This window comes from Oncorhynchus mykiss, chromosome 2, assembly GCF_057628025.1.
Source record: "Oncorhynchus mykiss isolate SJ-2025 chromosome 2, ASM5762802v1, whole genome shotgun sequence".
NCBI lineage: Eukaryota > Metazoa > Chordata > Actinopteri > Salmoniformes > Salmonidae > Oncorhynchus > Oncorhynchus mykiss.
This window is the reverse complement of record NC_143023.1, coordinates 68,408,903-68,423,248: the sequence shown is the minus strand read 5'-3', so window position 1 is coordinate 68,423,248 and position 14,346 is coordinate 68,408,903. Positions and strand designations below refer to the sequence as shown.

General features: G+C 47.6%; 1 protein-coding gene across 2 annotated transcripts in view; it reads right to left on the bottom strand.

Moving 5' to 3' along the window:
• LOC110501822 (zinc finger protein 423) overlaps window positions 1-14,346 on the bottom strand; it is a 151,465-nt gene that overhangs the window by 47,029 nt on the left and 90,090 nt on the right. The window lies entirely within an intron of this gene.

Below are 14,346 nucleotides of genomic sequence, written 5' to 3'. Positions count from 1 at the left end.
GGAAACTTTTAAATTATGCGCTGGAAAATCTGTGCTCAACAGATCGTCAATGTGCCATCACGTTCTACTTTTCTTCACACACAGAGAGGAGTCTGTCGAACACACAGACACATACTGCTGCACTGGCTGGGAGTAGTCTTTCATGGTCTCTAAACATGAACACACACACACACACTCACACTAGCATACACACTAGAAAGTGGAGGGGAGGGGGTGAGGGTATTTTGACAAGGTCTCTAGGACCGAACAGTTTGTGATAACAGTGGTTAAAGCACTTAAGCTGCCGTAATTAGTGGGAGCTCCGTGGTGACAGAAGATTCACATTTATCTGGCGTTTCACAAGCCAGCGTGAGAGGGATAAACAGCAGAGACTAACAGCTCGGCAACAACACCAAGCTTTTATACTGACGAGGACCCACACACAGACAGACTAACATACACTATCTCACAGACACGCATATTACAACTCACACATTCAAATAAACAAATCCTTTACAAGCGAGAGTGGTAACAGGCCTGGTTTGGGTTAATTGGATTAGCTCAAAGGGGCTAGGATAACTCATTTAAGATAGAGCGAGAGCTTGGTAATCTGGTTCAAACTGGAGGCCAAACAGTATCCTTTAGCTGGCCTTTGTTAATGCACACTATAGTGCACTGGTCTCGGGATGGTAATATAACTCCAGTGCCACTTCGCACCTCCACACTGCCTTTAACCCCCTGAGAGAGACATAATGGAACAGACCTCCAGCATCCACTACAGAGGGGGAGGGGAGTGGTGGGGGAACACCAATCTACGGCCAAATAAAAACAGCACCAGTCAAGTTCTCTTACAGTGTCAATACTCCACACCCACCACCTCCTCTGCAAATGTCCCCTTTTCACTATTCTGCCTGCCAACTCCTAAACCCCCAACCCCCATTTCAGCCCTCAGAATGGGAGGAGGGAACCAAGTCTATGCAGGCCAAACCCTGATGCCCCAGGGTGCACTATTCTGAGAACTGGAGATGGATGGAGCGAGTGGGGATAGGGAAGAGTGAGGGATGAATGGAGGAGAGTGGGGATAGGGAAGAGTGAGGGATAAATGGAGGAGAGTGGGGATAGGGAAGAGTGAGGGATAAATGGAGGAGAGTGGGGATAGGGAAGAGTGAGGAAATGAATGGAGGAGAGTGGGGATAGGGAAGAGTGAGGGATGAATGGAGGAGAGAGGGGATAGGGAAGAGTGAGGGATGAATGGAGGAGAGTGGGGATAGGGAAGAGTGAGGGATAAATGGAGGAGAGTGGGGATAGGGAAGAGTGAGGGATGAATTTGTCATTTGTATATCGTTTGTCTCTATACTCCAGCGTTTTGGATTTGAGATCAAATGTTCTATATGAGGCGACACTACAGAATATTTTCATACATTTCTGTTTTACCATTTAGACATTAAAACATGTATGCATCTAGTTGCCCCATTCTATTTTTTTAAAATATGTATTTGGACAAATTCACTTAGAGTGTATGAGTCTCTGCTTTGAGACAGTCCAAGGCCATAGACCTAACATTCACCTTTCTCTGAGTCATTACCCCATAATCATGACTTGAGCTTGTAATACTGCCAAAGCATTCAATTGAAACGCTTCTCTCTTGTAAACAATGGCAATTATTATTATGCTAATACCAATGGTCTGCTGAGGACACGCAATGCAAGATCAGGATTCTGAATCTTCTTGTTTCTGCGGCAACAACATTAATTCATTAATCAAGTCCTTCAGCTCGTTATTTTTCAGACAAGGTGTAATTTTGCATCATCCTTTACTAATGATGTGCTACAGCTCACCTCTAATCACGAAATCACAAGAGGGCAGAGGCGCGAGATGAGAGGTGCGAGGCATTCTACTGTTCCGTGAATGGAATGTAGAAGTGATCAGAAAGGAACAGACACCCCCACCCTCCCACCCAATCAGCACCCATCCTGGCCATGCCGAGCCAGGGGCTTCATTAGCAGGTAAACATCCTAATCGTCACATTAGAGCCGAGAACGATAGGAAAGCTGAGGAGAAGAACGCGAGGGAGTGGAGAGAAGAGTGGATAGCAGAGGCCATTATTGTTACAGACACCTTGTCAGTAGAGGTGAGGAGACCAGACTGGCCTCTCAAATGTAGAATACCCCATTACTAAACCCCTCACCCCACATCTCTGCTCCCTCACCCCTTAATTACCTCCTCACCCCTGTACCCAACACAGGCATCATTGCATCTCACACCGCCATACTCCTCATTCACATATCTATCCTTCCTGTCCCGCTAGTTCATTTCCTGCTTCCTCTAACACTGCCCCTACAGGCCACTGCCCACACACAGACACAGCAGACACATCCACATTACATTAATGACCAGCATCCATCATCATGAATCTGGCCAAAACATACTGGGCACATCATTACACCTGTAAACATAACACAAAAAGACAAAATATTACAAACACCCTTATTCTACCCGTAAGCCAGTGCTGTTGGCACCCCTTCCCACAACCCCCACCTGATGTAATTAGAGGTGTCCTTGACTGTGAGATGGACTGCTTTTCACACTCATGGACCCTTCCACTTCAACAACTCTGCTCCAATGAACACCCACTGTGTCCACGCACGCATGAACGCACGCACACTTGGGTTGATAGGAAGGTATGGTTTTGCAGCTCATAGTTAAGTTCTGTCCTGGTCTGGTTGAGGTTGCTGATGTCTGGGTAAGTGTGTTAGGAGGAGCTCACACAGGTAGACACACTGGTATCTAACTGGTATTATTAGCATTCATACTATGTGTGTGACCGTGGCTGTGTGTGACCGTGGCTGTGTGTGACCCTGGCTGTGTGTGACCGTGGCTGTGTGTGACCCTGGCTGTGTGTGACCGTGGCTGTGTGTGACCCTGGCTGTGTGTGACTGTGGCTGTGTGTGACCGTGGCTGTGTGTGACCGTGGCTGTGTGTGACCGTGGCTGTGTGTGCCCGTGACTGTGTGTGACCCTGGCTGTGTGTGACCCTGGCTGTGTGTGACCCTGGCTGTGTGTGATCCTGGCTGTGTGTGACCCTGGCTGTGTGTGACCGTGGCTGTGTGTGACCCTGGCTGTGTGTGACCCTGGCTGTGTGTGACCCTGGCTGTGTGTGACCCTGGCTGTGTGTGACCCTGGCTGTGTGTGACCGTGGCTGTGTGAGCACATCAAGGCGAATATGATAAATGCAGCAACTCCTTCACAATCACACTTAAACTCCCCCCCACTTTCTCTTTTTTTAGTTTAGCTTATTAAATCGACCATTAAAGAAAACAGGCACACATAAAACTTGAAAAAGCCATACATGCACACACAAAGTCTGAGACTTATTTACACTGTGGTCCTCTTGAGACTGGTCTGACTGAGGTTGCTGCCCCTGAACAAGGCAGTTAACCCACCGTTCCTAGGCCGTCATTGAAAATAAGAATTTGTTCTTAACTGACTTGCCTAGTTAAATAAAGGTAAAATAAAATACATAAAAAGTAAAAAGACAAGATGGAACACAGTATGGCAGTGAAATAATAAAACAAAAACATCATTCCAGTTACATCATAGGGGTTATTCATGTGGGCACAGAAGATATCAAACTTATTTTTACTTTATTTTTAAAGCAATGGCCGTGTCTGTCTTACTTTAGTATCTTGCGTCAGTATCAGTGGGCCAATACCAAACCCACAACCATCTGGCCAAGTATGTCACACATACAGCACTGTCACTGGCTCAACCTGTGACCCATTTGGAAAAGTGGATGTTTACGCCGTTCTCGCTCTCCATACTCCTGTTTGTCTCCTGTGACCATGTCTGAAATCTGTCTTGCCTACTATTTACTAAAACTGCATCCTGTGTGTTCTGATCATACTATTTTGAAATGTACCATTTAGTAAAAACTAATGCAGTAAGCAACACATAAACATACTTGGTTCATCCATACTTGGAATACGGCAGCTAATGTGCGGTTGTGTTGACTCCCGCCATTCGTTCATTTTGGTACAGCGCATCATTTTATCAGATTATCAGCCATTGTCAAACACACGTGAGTCTGAAAAGACGATTCTCTTCTTGTGTACAGCGAATTTTACTGGATCCAAAATGAGTATGACATCCTGGCATTCAAAGCACTCACTTTTTGAAATGTCACATATTAAACTGTAAGACACTATTTTTGCATCCCCAAAATACTATTTAGAACGCAAGTACGGGTATTCAGACATAGTCATTGTGTGATCCAGCTTGGTCTGTCTCTGTGCACGTGTCTGTCTTGATCCTGCCGGTGTCTGTGCTGTGCTCTCAGCCTTGCTCAGTGCGTGTTCTGTCCAGGTGCTGGGACTGCTGTGTGTCCCCGAACAGGGACTCAGAGGGCCCCTGGCTCCCCTTCGCCATGCGTTAATGAGCAGTGCACACGCAGGCCATATCGATCCAGGGGAGAAGGCATGGGCGGGCGCTCTGAGCCCCGTTAGCTAGCCACACAGGACCAGGGCCTCGGGGCACGAGCACCTTCAATCAAACCCTCCATCACTATATCTTCATCTGCATACAAGCCCTCCGAGCCCAGCCCCACGCCGCCACACACATACTAAAGAGTAGAGCAGCCCCTCCTCCCATCACCAGAAAATAACACTTCCCTCATTAGGACCGTCTGTCATACCTCTCAACTCTTCCTGGTTTTAGAGATACAACCTTATAGCTTCTGAGTGTCTTCCCGGTCCACCAGAGTCGACGCTACCTCTAACGACAGAGGTAGGCCCTAAATTAATTGTATTGGTGAGCAGTACACTCCACCCAGCACTGTGTCCTCCCTGGTCCAGAGACATAGCTCGCTCTCTCTCCTTCCCTCTCCCTCTCTGGCTCATGCAGGTATCAGATTAATTACAGCAGGAGTGCTCTTAACATCTGGTCGAGTGTCAGGCCTATCGGGGGAGTGTGCTCCGTCGCCTCTCAAAGGGGCCAAGGTGTGGGATAAAATAAGAACAGCGGCGGGCGTCTGGAACAGCGTGTCTCTGTGTGACACCGGCAGGGTGACAGTCTAGAAGACTAGTAATGGGGTGGGCTGAACAATGTGTTCCCTCTGGAGCCATGTGGGAGTGTGAGGCTAGGTGAGTATATGTGCTGCTATGTATGAATACAGTCATGTAAGCAATGCATGTGTGAGAGGATGTGTTTATATCTTGTTTGCCCACGTTTGTGACAGTATTCGTATTATAACATCCTGTATTCGTATTATAACATCCTGTATTCGTATTATAACATCCTGTATTCGTATTATAACATCCTGTATTCGTATTATAACATCCTGTATTTATGACTGACAAGGCACCGGACCTTGCCCACCTCTCAATCTGTAGGGTTGTAGTGAGCTGCAGGTATACAGGTCAAGAGAGCTGAAATTAAGGTGTGGGCTGCCAGCTTTATGTTTTCTGTAATTAAAACAGCATTAGGCTATTTATTTCCTCCCCCTGTGCGGAGCTGATTGGGCATGAGGGAATGCGGGACGCGCCTAAGCAGAGAAGAAGCACAATTACACGCCATCAGCAGACAATATTAACTCACTAAATAGGAACACGGCAATACAACGTTATTATTTTGGGAGAAGATTAATGCAGGGTCAAAGCTAACATTTATAATACTTTGCGATGAGCATCACGTGGGGCGGTAGGACAAAGGGGGTTAGGGTCGCGCTACACAAGGAAGAGGATGGGGAGGAAGGAGAAGGGGGTGATTTTCTTCTCTTCTTCCCTGGTTCTCTGGCCTATAGGAGGAGAGGAGGAATAGGAGCTCTACAGCTCAGCCAGAGAGCGATCCCCCTCTCTCATTAGCCCCATCGGTCTCAGGACCTCCATTAGCCTCAGAGCTAATGTGTTTCAGTGGGCAGGACTGACCTTAGCCCTGGAGGGGTGGGCTGTCACACTACTGCAACTGGGAGGGGTGAAACTATCCCCCTCCCCACACTACCCCCCAGACTGGTACGTCCCTGAGATACTGTCCACCATCTAGCTTAGAAAAACCAGGGCGGTGAGTGTTTAATTGTCTTAGTAGAGGCCTCTATGGGTAGTGAGAATATTGAAATGGGTTAGAACTCAAAAACAGTCATTATTATTACATCCTGAACACCATGTCAGGTCAGTGAGAAACTAGGAATACCCAAATGTAACGCCAAGACAATTACAAAGTGCAGATTGCAGGGGGAAAAAGTGAAGGAACAAAATAGCTGAAGGAAGGAACTGAGTTTGCATGAATAAGCAAGAGAGAAAGAGAGGGATAGGTTGAAAATGTAGAGAAATTGTGCGACAGTTGCTAGGTCGCTTCCCCCTCTTCCCTGGGCTGAGGGGAGAGGGATAGAGAAAGAGAGAGAGAGAGAGAGAGAGAGAAAGAGAGAGGGATAGAGAAAGAGAGAGGCCTGCCCTCCTTTAGCATTCTGTCCACATTGGGGGGATAAATTATTCACGCCCGTGGAGACAACCGCCTCATGGTGTAATGAGAAGGACACGTATTTATACCAAATATTGCTGTTGGGAAACTATCGATTAGAAAGCTATTTGTTGAAAGTTTAGTGTGGAAACCAAGACTGTCAGCGTGTTTTAATGTGACTGGCGGACCAACCTCACTCTCCCTCTCTTTTCTCTCCAGCCAAATAGCTTCAGTCTCTCAGAGAAAGGGAATATTTATTTGTTCTAGAGGGTTGAGATTGAAAGAGAGAAATGGGGAAGAATGAAATGTGTAAACCAGACATTATTGTTGAACATGTTGAGAGAACACTGATTGAAGACACCATAGACCCTTCTTTAAAGGGACAATCCACCCCAACCATTAATTCCTATGATTAACAGTTAAATAGTGTTAAATAACACTAATATGTGAAGATTTTTTTTTACAAACAAATGTTTAATTTTGTTGTTATAACGAGGTTGGTAAAGAAACTTTAGAAACATTTTTGGAAATCTGTTGCAGCTCAAGTCAACTACAAAAACCACAATGAAATGATCTCTTTCTCTGGGCTGGCTGGCTAGCTAGGTAGTTATCTAGAAAAGCATGTGAAGTAGCTAGCTGTAAAATCGCCTAAACAAACTGCACTGTCAATTTAGGAGTCTAACTCACTCAGTTCAACTTGCAGGTTTTATCTGCCAGTGAGCAAAAATGGCGTCTCTGCCCAAAGCGCAGAGTAACGTTGCTTTTATTGTTTTTGTAAAGAGATGGGAAACTCCATTAGAATCGTATTAACGCCCATTGTGTACATGTTGCCTATAATTCGTCAATGGGCCGCATGGTGCATTCTGGGTGATTCTGGGACAAGGAGAGCTCTCCTTCAGGGAGTGGTGAGAGTCAATTGGGCGCTAGCTCAAAAATAGAACATTAGCATGAATTTTGTGAACAAGGAGTACAACATTGAAAATATTTTCCAAGATATGAGATAATTAACTTGTTCTTTGTAATATCGAATAACTTTGGAATCGTGACATTACATACTTTCAAGGAAAATAGGCAGGTTTCTCGACTCATACCCTAACTTTGAGAATGGTTTGCCCGATGATTAGCATAGCAACCGCGTGACGCAGCATGACAAGATGAATGCGATGGTTCGACAGTCAGTGGGGGGGTAATATCTTGGTTTTCCACAGACACCATTGCGACATGGTACTTGAAGGAGAAACAGAGTTGAATCATTTGGTACATTATTTAGATTAAGCACATCTAAGCGAAATATATACTTTGTCATGACAGTATAAACAGCCGGATGTGTTCTAGACGAGTATGGCCATACCATCTATTAGCTGATTTGGCGATCTGGAGTACAGGTCATTCTTTTAAAAGCGGTATGAAAAGTGATAGCGTGTTATCCCCCATCTCCAGAGACGAGAGTTATGTAGCCATGACGCGTTCCCACACAATTTCCTGATTTTCACAGACGGACCACTTACAAGTTAAATCATGGGGACATTTTTTATTTGACCCACTGACAGAACATAGGCTTTCACCAAACTGACAGGAGTGTCCAGAATTAAATTTCTGGGGGTGGATTATCCCTTTAACCCTTGATATCTAATGTTAGCAGTTACCAGGACTGGATAGTGTAGTCTGGCAGTGGTACCTTTCAATCACTGATCTGATCCATACTACACTGGATTAAACCAGGGGAGATGGCACTGAAGTTACATTACACCACTGTTCACACCAGAGATCTAGAGATGACGATATGAGATCTCAGTTTAGCCTTCAGTTTGGCTCACACACAGTGTCTCAGGCTAGGAGATCAGGTTCATATTTCCTTTAGACAGTGCTTGGATTGGCATGCACCAGAGAAAGCCTGTCAGTCCTGTGGGTAGAGGCTCTTCAGAGGGGGTTTATGGTTAGGGCATGTTCCTCTCTATTAGGGAAAATCTGAATGATACTGCAAAGAGCCCACACATACGCACTCAAGTACACCCAGAATTATAACGTCCTTTCCATTTCTTTACTTGTGCTAGTGGACAGATTAACGATGGACCAGGCATCATCCTAGCTTTACTTTAATACAGGTCTGCAAGAACTCCCAGAAAGAAAAAGGAACACTCCCGTGCCCCCTACCCCTCTCCATACTGACCCCCCACACACATCCCCAGTAGTCCCCAATTCCCCACTCCCCTCCTGGCCTCCCTCCGTCTCTCCTGCAGCAGTAATAGATGAAGATATTCCTGGCTGGGAGGGCGCAGGGGAAATCAGAGCACTACCTGCGCAGAATGTGTGTGGGCTGGAGGGGATAGGGGGAGCAGGGCCAAGGGCCTGGGCACTCTCTTGGATACCAGCTAGCTGTCAGGGGGGGAAATTGGGGGGGGGGGGGGGGGGCTTCCATGGATGTTGGGGTTTCTAGCTGGAGGGAGAGGATGCATTGATGAAACTACATATAGCTCTTAAACTACACTATTCAGTAAAGAGTTCCACAGGTAAACCTAGCGTAAGCACTCATACCTGTTTCTAACTACCTTTGAAGACATTCCGGCACAGTCTACTCTAAGTCTCTCCCCATCACCTCATGCACTGCCATGTAGTCAGCCACAGCTGGTGTGTGTGACGGCCCAAGCAGGGAGCAGGAGCTGTGCTTTCAGGTCTCAGCTCCGTCAGGAGATGCTAATAACCCTGCACTTACCACCAGCGACACCTTTCCCCTCCCAGCCTCTCCCAGCCGTCCCAGCCCCAGACAGCTATTACTGCCTCACTATGCACTGGGCCTGCCAAAAACAGCACTACAATTACAATATCAGGGATATGCACAGGAGAGGGGGAACTAAATCAAATACTGGCCTGACATGCAGTGTTGCGACTAAAAGAAAGGTGAACTATGATCATCACTGTACTGACGCAGTATAGGAGTTCTTGGAGTACAGCTCTCAACTCAGCTCAACTCAGGGTAATAAGTATTTCTGTTACATTAGACAAACACCCTCAAAGTCATACAGACAATCCTAACACCCACAGCATCATGCATAACGCATGCACAAACACACACACGTTGGGGGCGCCGTAGCATCTCCACTAGTGCAGGTCTCTAATGAAGCCCCAGTTGTGGCGGCATGGAGGCGTCTCTCTCGCTCCGACGGGATAATTACGCTGCTCCCTGGCAGCTGAGTTTGGCAGATGTATGGGAGGCAGCGCGCGGCACCGAGCGCCGGGGAGCGGAGGTGGGATTCGGCAGGACCCCGCCATCCGCCATTAGCAGGTTGGCACCGTCACAAATGAGTGTTTTTCACGAGAGCCCGGGAAGGCTGGGAAATTCCAATGAATTCTTGCGCTATGTCGCAGCACATGAGACAGTGTTGGGAGAGAAAGAGAGAGGGATGAGAGAACCAGGGAGGAAACAGAGAAAGACGAAGGGTGAGAGAGAAGGGAACAAAAGGAAAGGTTCACGCTGCCATGACCGGATTAGTCACCTTTCTCAGCACAGGGAGCCCAGAGCAGTGCACCCTGGGAAATTACTGAATCAGAATGCATTGATTTTCTGTGGGGAGGGGAAAAACAGTGAAAGACAAAAAAAGGCCTGAAAAACAGTCATGGCTGAGAATTAGGGAGGAAATTGTAGGAGACCTTTGTATTATTATAGGGAGCAGAATAGAGAGAACACCATTGTACACAGCTGTTTGAGAGGGAGACGATAAGAACGGGACACTATTGTTCCAGCATTTCTCCAGTGCCCTCTTTTCCTTTCATTTCAGTCTCTTCCCATCGTCTTACTTTGTAATTAGGAAAACACAGCCAAGATAAAACCTTGAGCACCTCACTGCTAAAACAGCTTGTGTGTGTGTGTGTGTGTGTGTGTGTGTGTGTGTGTGTGTGTGTGTGTGTGTGTGTGTGTGTGTGTGTGTACAGAACCTGGTTGTATCAAATGTCTTCATAAACTACCCCTAGTGTTACTATCCCAACGCCACAGCAGCAGAACAGCAACCTTAGATCAGTGAGATGCCGTGTACCTCGTCCGGCTGCATTCACCCACAGCTGTATTCCGTATGCATGAGGATGACTAGTACTGGTTTGATCTGCTGCCATGTTCCGCCTCCCTCCACATCAGCAGCAGCTGTATCATTTAACGGTCATTTGTAAAACAACGTCAACAGCAATCAGTGATCACTAATCACTAATGAACCAACCCTACCTATGTCTTATTACAGCCTGAATCACAACCAGGAATCAGTACACACTCACTCGTGACAAAAAAAGAATGGGCGCCTCGCTCTCTTCCTCTCACTCCATCCATCCATCTCTCTCTCTGATGCTAAACGATTGATTTCAAGGTGACCCTGGCTGAGGAGAGTGTTTTCCTCTAGCTGCTCCAGCCTGGTCCCAGTAATTAACACCAGCGCCTAATGAAGTCCAGCTGCTCACCCGCGCAGACTGAACGCGTGCCAAAATCCAGGAGAGCCCCTGTCAGGCAGCCATCGCTCTCCTCACACCCCCACCCTCTCTCCTCTCCTCATCCTCCCATCCCTCTGTCCGTCCCTTATCCCTCTCTCCATCAATCCCCTGATCTTAACCTCTCCGTGGCTTTGGAAGGTCAGCCTCCTTCCATCAGTGGCCATTCTGGACATCTCTGCCCCCCTCCAGGTTGCTGCTGTCAAAAACACTGATCATGCAGTCCTCCACTACTTCTCCACCTCTTCATCGCACTCCCTTACCCTGCCAAATTACCTTCATTCCCCACCGTCCAACTGATCCCTTTTCCTGCCAACTCCCACATCCCTCTCTCCACTGACCTAATAATCTCTTACTTACTATTTCTCACTCTTTCCATCAGTACTGTCTGCCTAACTGCCTTTTCACCAATGAGACCAATTCAAGCCCAGTGTAACCACATAAAGTCCACAACTTCTTGATTTGAATTTGGGGAGAAATAATATCCAGTAAAACAAAAAGTTTGTAACAAATATTTTGAAATCCCAGAAAACCCGTGGCAGCTTGGATCTTAATCCACATCAGGTTGCCAGAGTCCTCCCAGCTGTACCGTTCCCTCATGTTGCCTCCCTCCTCCCCTCTCCTATTTAACCGTGTGATGCTCACTAGCCCTGTATCAAAGCTGCATGTGTCTGTCAGCCTGTCAGCACTCTGGGAGCCTCGCTTTGCATCCTGGGAGTGGGGCTTTGAACACAGAGGACGCCTGCCTCAGCAGCTCTGCCGTGCCGCGCTGGGATCTCCACCACCACCCCTCTGCAGCTATAAGGAAGGGGGCGTTCTGCAAACTTTCCCCACAATCCTTTCTAGCTGACATCCCGGTTGATCTGGGAGTGGAGAGAGATGAGCTGTGTCATCCTCTCAATAATCCCACCTGGAGCCTCGCTGACGTATCAGACTCAAATCACCTCCAACAGACAGACAGGAGATGCTAATTAGCGCAGAGGATTATCATTGTACCTGACTTCATCAGAAAGACTAAAAACTATCTGCCATTCTAAATAAACTATGAGGTACCAGGCCATTAAGAGCTTCACAAAGACCCTTAGAGAACCATGGAAGTCAAAGATGAATCTCTGTTGATTCACTCATCTCTATTACTCTCCTCCCCGTCCAGGACTACCGCATTCCTCCATCGCTGCTCTCTGTCCTCCGCCGTCAGCTCGCACTCAGGACAGTGTGATGTATTACGGCATGTGATTCTCTAATCCCATGCACCCCTCCCCCCTACCGCCTCTCACCACCGCACGCCACACCTTCCTCACCAGCTGCGACAGATGCCGCCGTCACTCGAGAAAATAAATTCAGAATACTTAACGAATTAAGCGAGGAGCTAATTGTGGCTGGCCCGTGTTCATCATGCGCAAAAAGGCAAGCGGCTTGTTTGTCTTTTAACAATTACCAGACAGAGCAGGGAGAGGGGGAGAGGGGGGGTAATTGTCCCATTCTCCCCAGCAGCTGGCTCAGCCACACCTGGGCGGGTGTGAGAGCCGGGTGGGGCGGGGACGAGGGGGAGAGGAGATGGGCAGGTGCACCTCTGCCATCACTAAACTAAGCACAAGCCGACTTGAGGTATGAGGCGCAAATACACTCTCTACCACTGTATAACACAGACATTAAAGCCTGGGCTGGCATTAGTGCTTAGCACAAACTAGTGTACATACTTACACTGGTATGAAACACACACTTAAAAATGTATTACATGCTACACCCCCTTTTCTTTCTCTTCATTCCACACACACACACACACACACACACACACACACACACACACACACACACACACACACACACACACACACACACACACACACACACACACACACACACACACACACACACACACACACACACACACACACACACACACAGCCAATTTTCCATTCTGTTCCCACACATTTTGGAGGAGCTTCCCTTGAGCAGTTCTCTTATAGATCTCCAAACAGCTTGTAATTACTTTTAATAAACAGCATAAGAAGCAAATCAAGCGCAAACGTGGAAAAAACAAGCTCTCAGGGGGATCAAACAGCACTCAGCCTTGCAAACAAACACTTCACCAACATCAGAGCTATTTTATTCTTGCTTTTTTATATTCAAACATGTAATGCTCAGTGGGGGTAACTAGAGGAATGCAGTAGAGACCGGCACAGAAAGACAAGAAGTGAAAGAGGGAATGACAGGAATACAATGGCCGTAAAGTAGTTACTATTATTTTGTTAGTTGCTACCTAGATTCTGTGGGAGGCTACTTGACTCAAACACTTCTGACTGGCTGGCTGCCTATGACCATGTGCATACATGTGCTCATGTGCATGAGCACTCATAAACATTGCAACAACATTACATTATGTTGTCTCTATGACGAGTGGTATGCTGACATTCTGTGGAACAATTGACACCTCTCCGATCACAACGAAACGGTCGAGTAGATCCATAAAGGAGCAATACCAAATCTACTCACCCTCCTCTCTCCATCTATCCCTTTATCCTCCATTCCGCTCTCCCTTCCCCATCCCTCAATCCCTTTGTCCTCCATCCCTCTCTCCCCCAATCCTCCTTCCCTATATCCTCCATCCCTCTCTCCCCCTCTCCCTCCAACCTTTTCTCCCTCCATCCTCTCTCCCTCCCTTTATCCTCCCTCCCACTCTCTCTTCCTCCATCCATCCCTCTCTCCCTCCATCCCCCATCCCTCTCACTCCCTCTCATCCTCCCTCCATCCCTTTATCCTCCATCCACCCCTCTCCCTCTCTCCCTCCATCCCCCATCCCTCTCCCTCCCTCTCATCCTCCCTCCATCCCTTTATCTTCCATCCACCCACCCACCCACCCTCCCTCCCTCCCTCCCTCCCTCCCTCCCTCTCTCCCTTTATCCTCCATCCACCCCACCCCCCTCCCTTTATCTTCCATCCACCCTCCCACCCACCCTCCCCCCTCCCTCCCCTCTGGTGTTCTGGCTGGCTGGCTCCAGGTGGTGAGGGATGTGCATGAGGGGCCTGTCATCTGTTCCCATGTTCGTAGCATCTCTACTGTGTGTTACTAGGTGTGTTACTAGGTGTTCAGTGGAGGCCAGTAGAGAACCAACATCCTCCAACAGACCACATTTACACTGCAATGTTCTACAGCCAGGGGGAATAACAGATATGGAGGAATACTTCAGATGGTGACTATTTGAAGGAGTTTCATGGATGGTACAATAATTATTTGAGCAGTGGACTGAAGGCAGAGGGCAAAGCTTTCATCGCTCAAAAACGCTGCCTTATGGCTATCAGGCTGGCACGGGGCGCACACACACTCATGCACGCAGTGGAGTGAGCCATCATCCACATTATCCACATCCATTGACTCCTAAAGCTTTGTGTGTGCTGCCTCATTAGGTCTTCAGTGACACACAGAGCCCACACCAGGCCTCTCTCC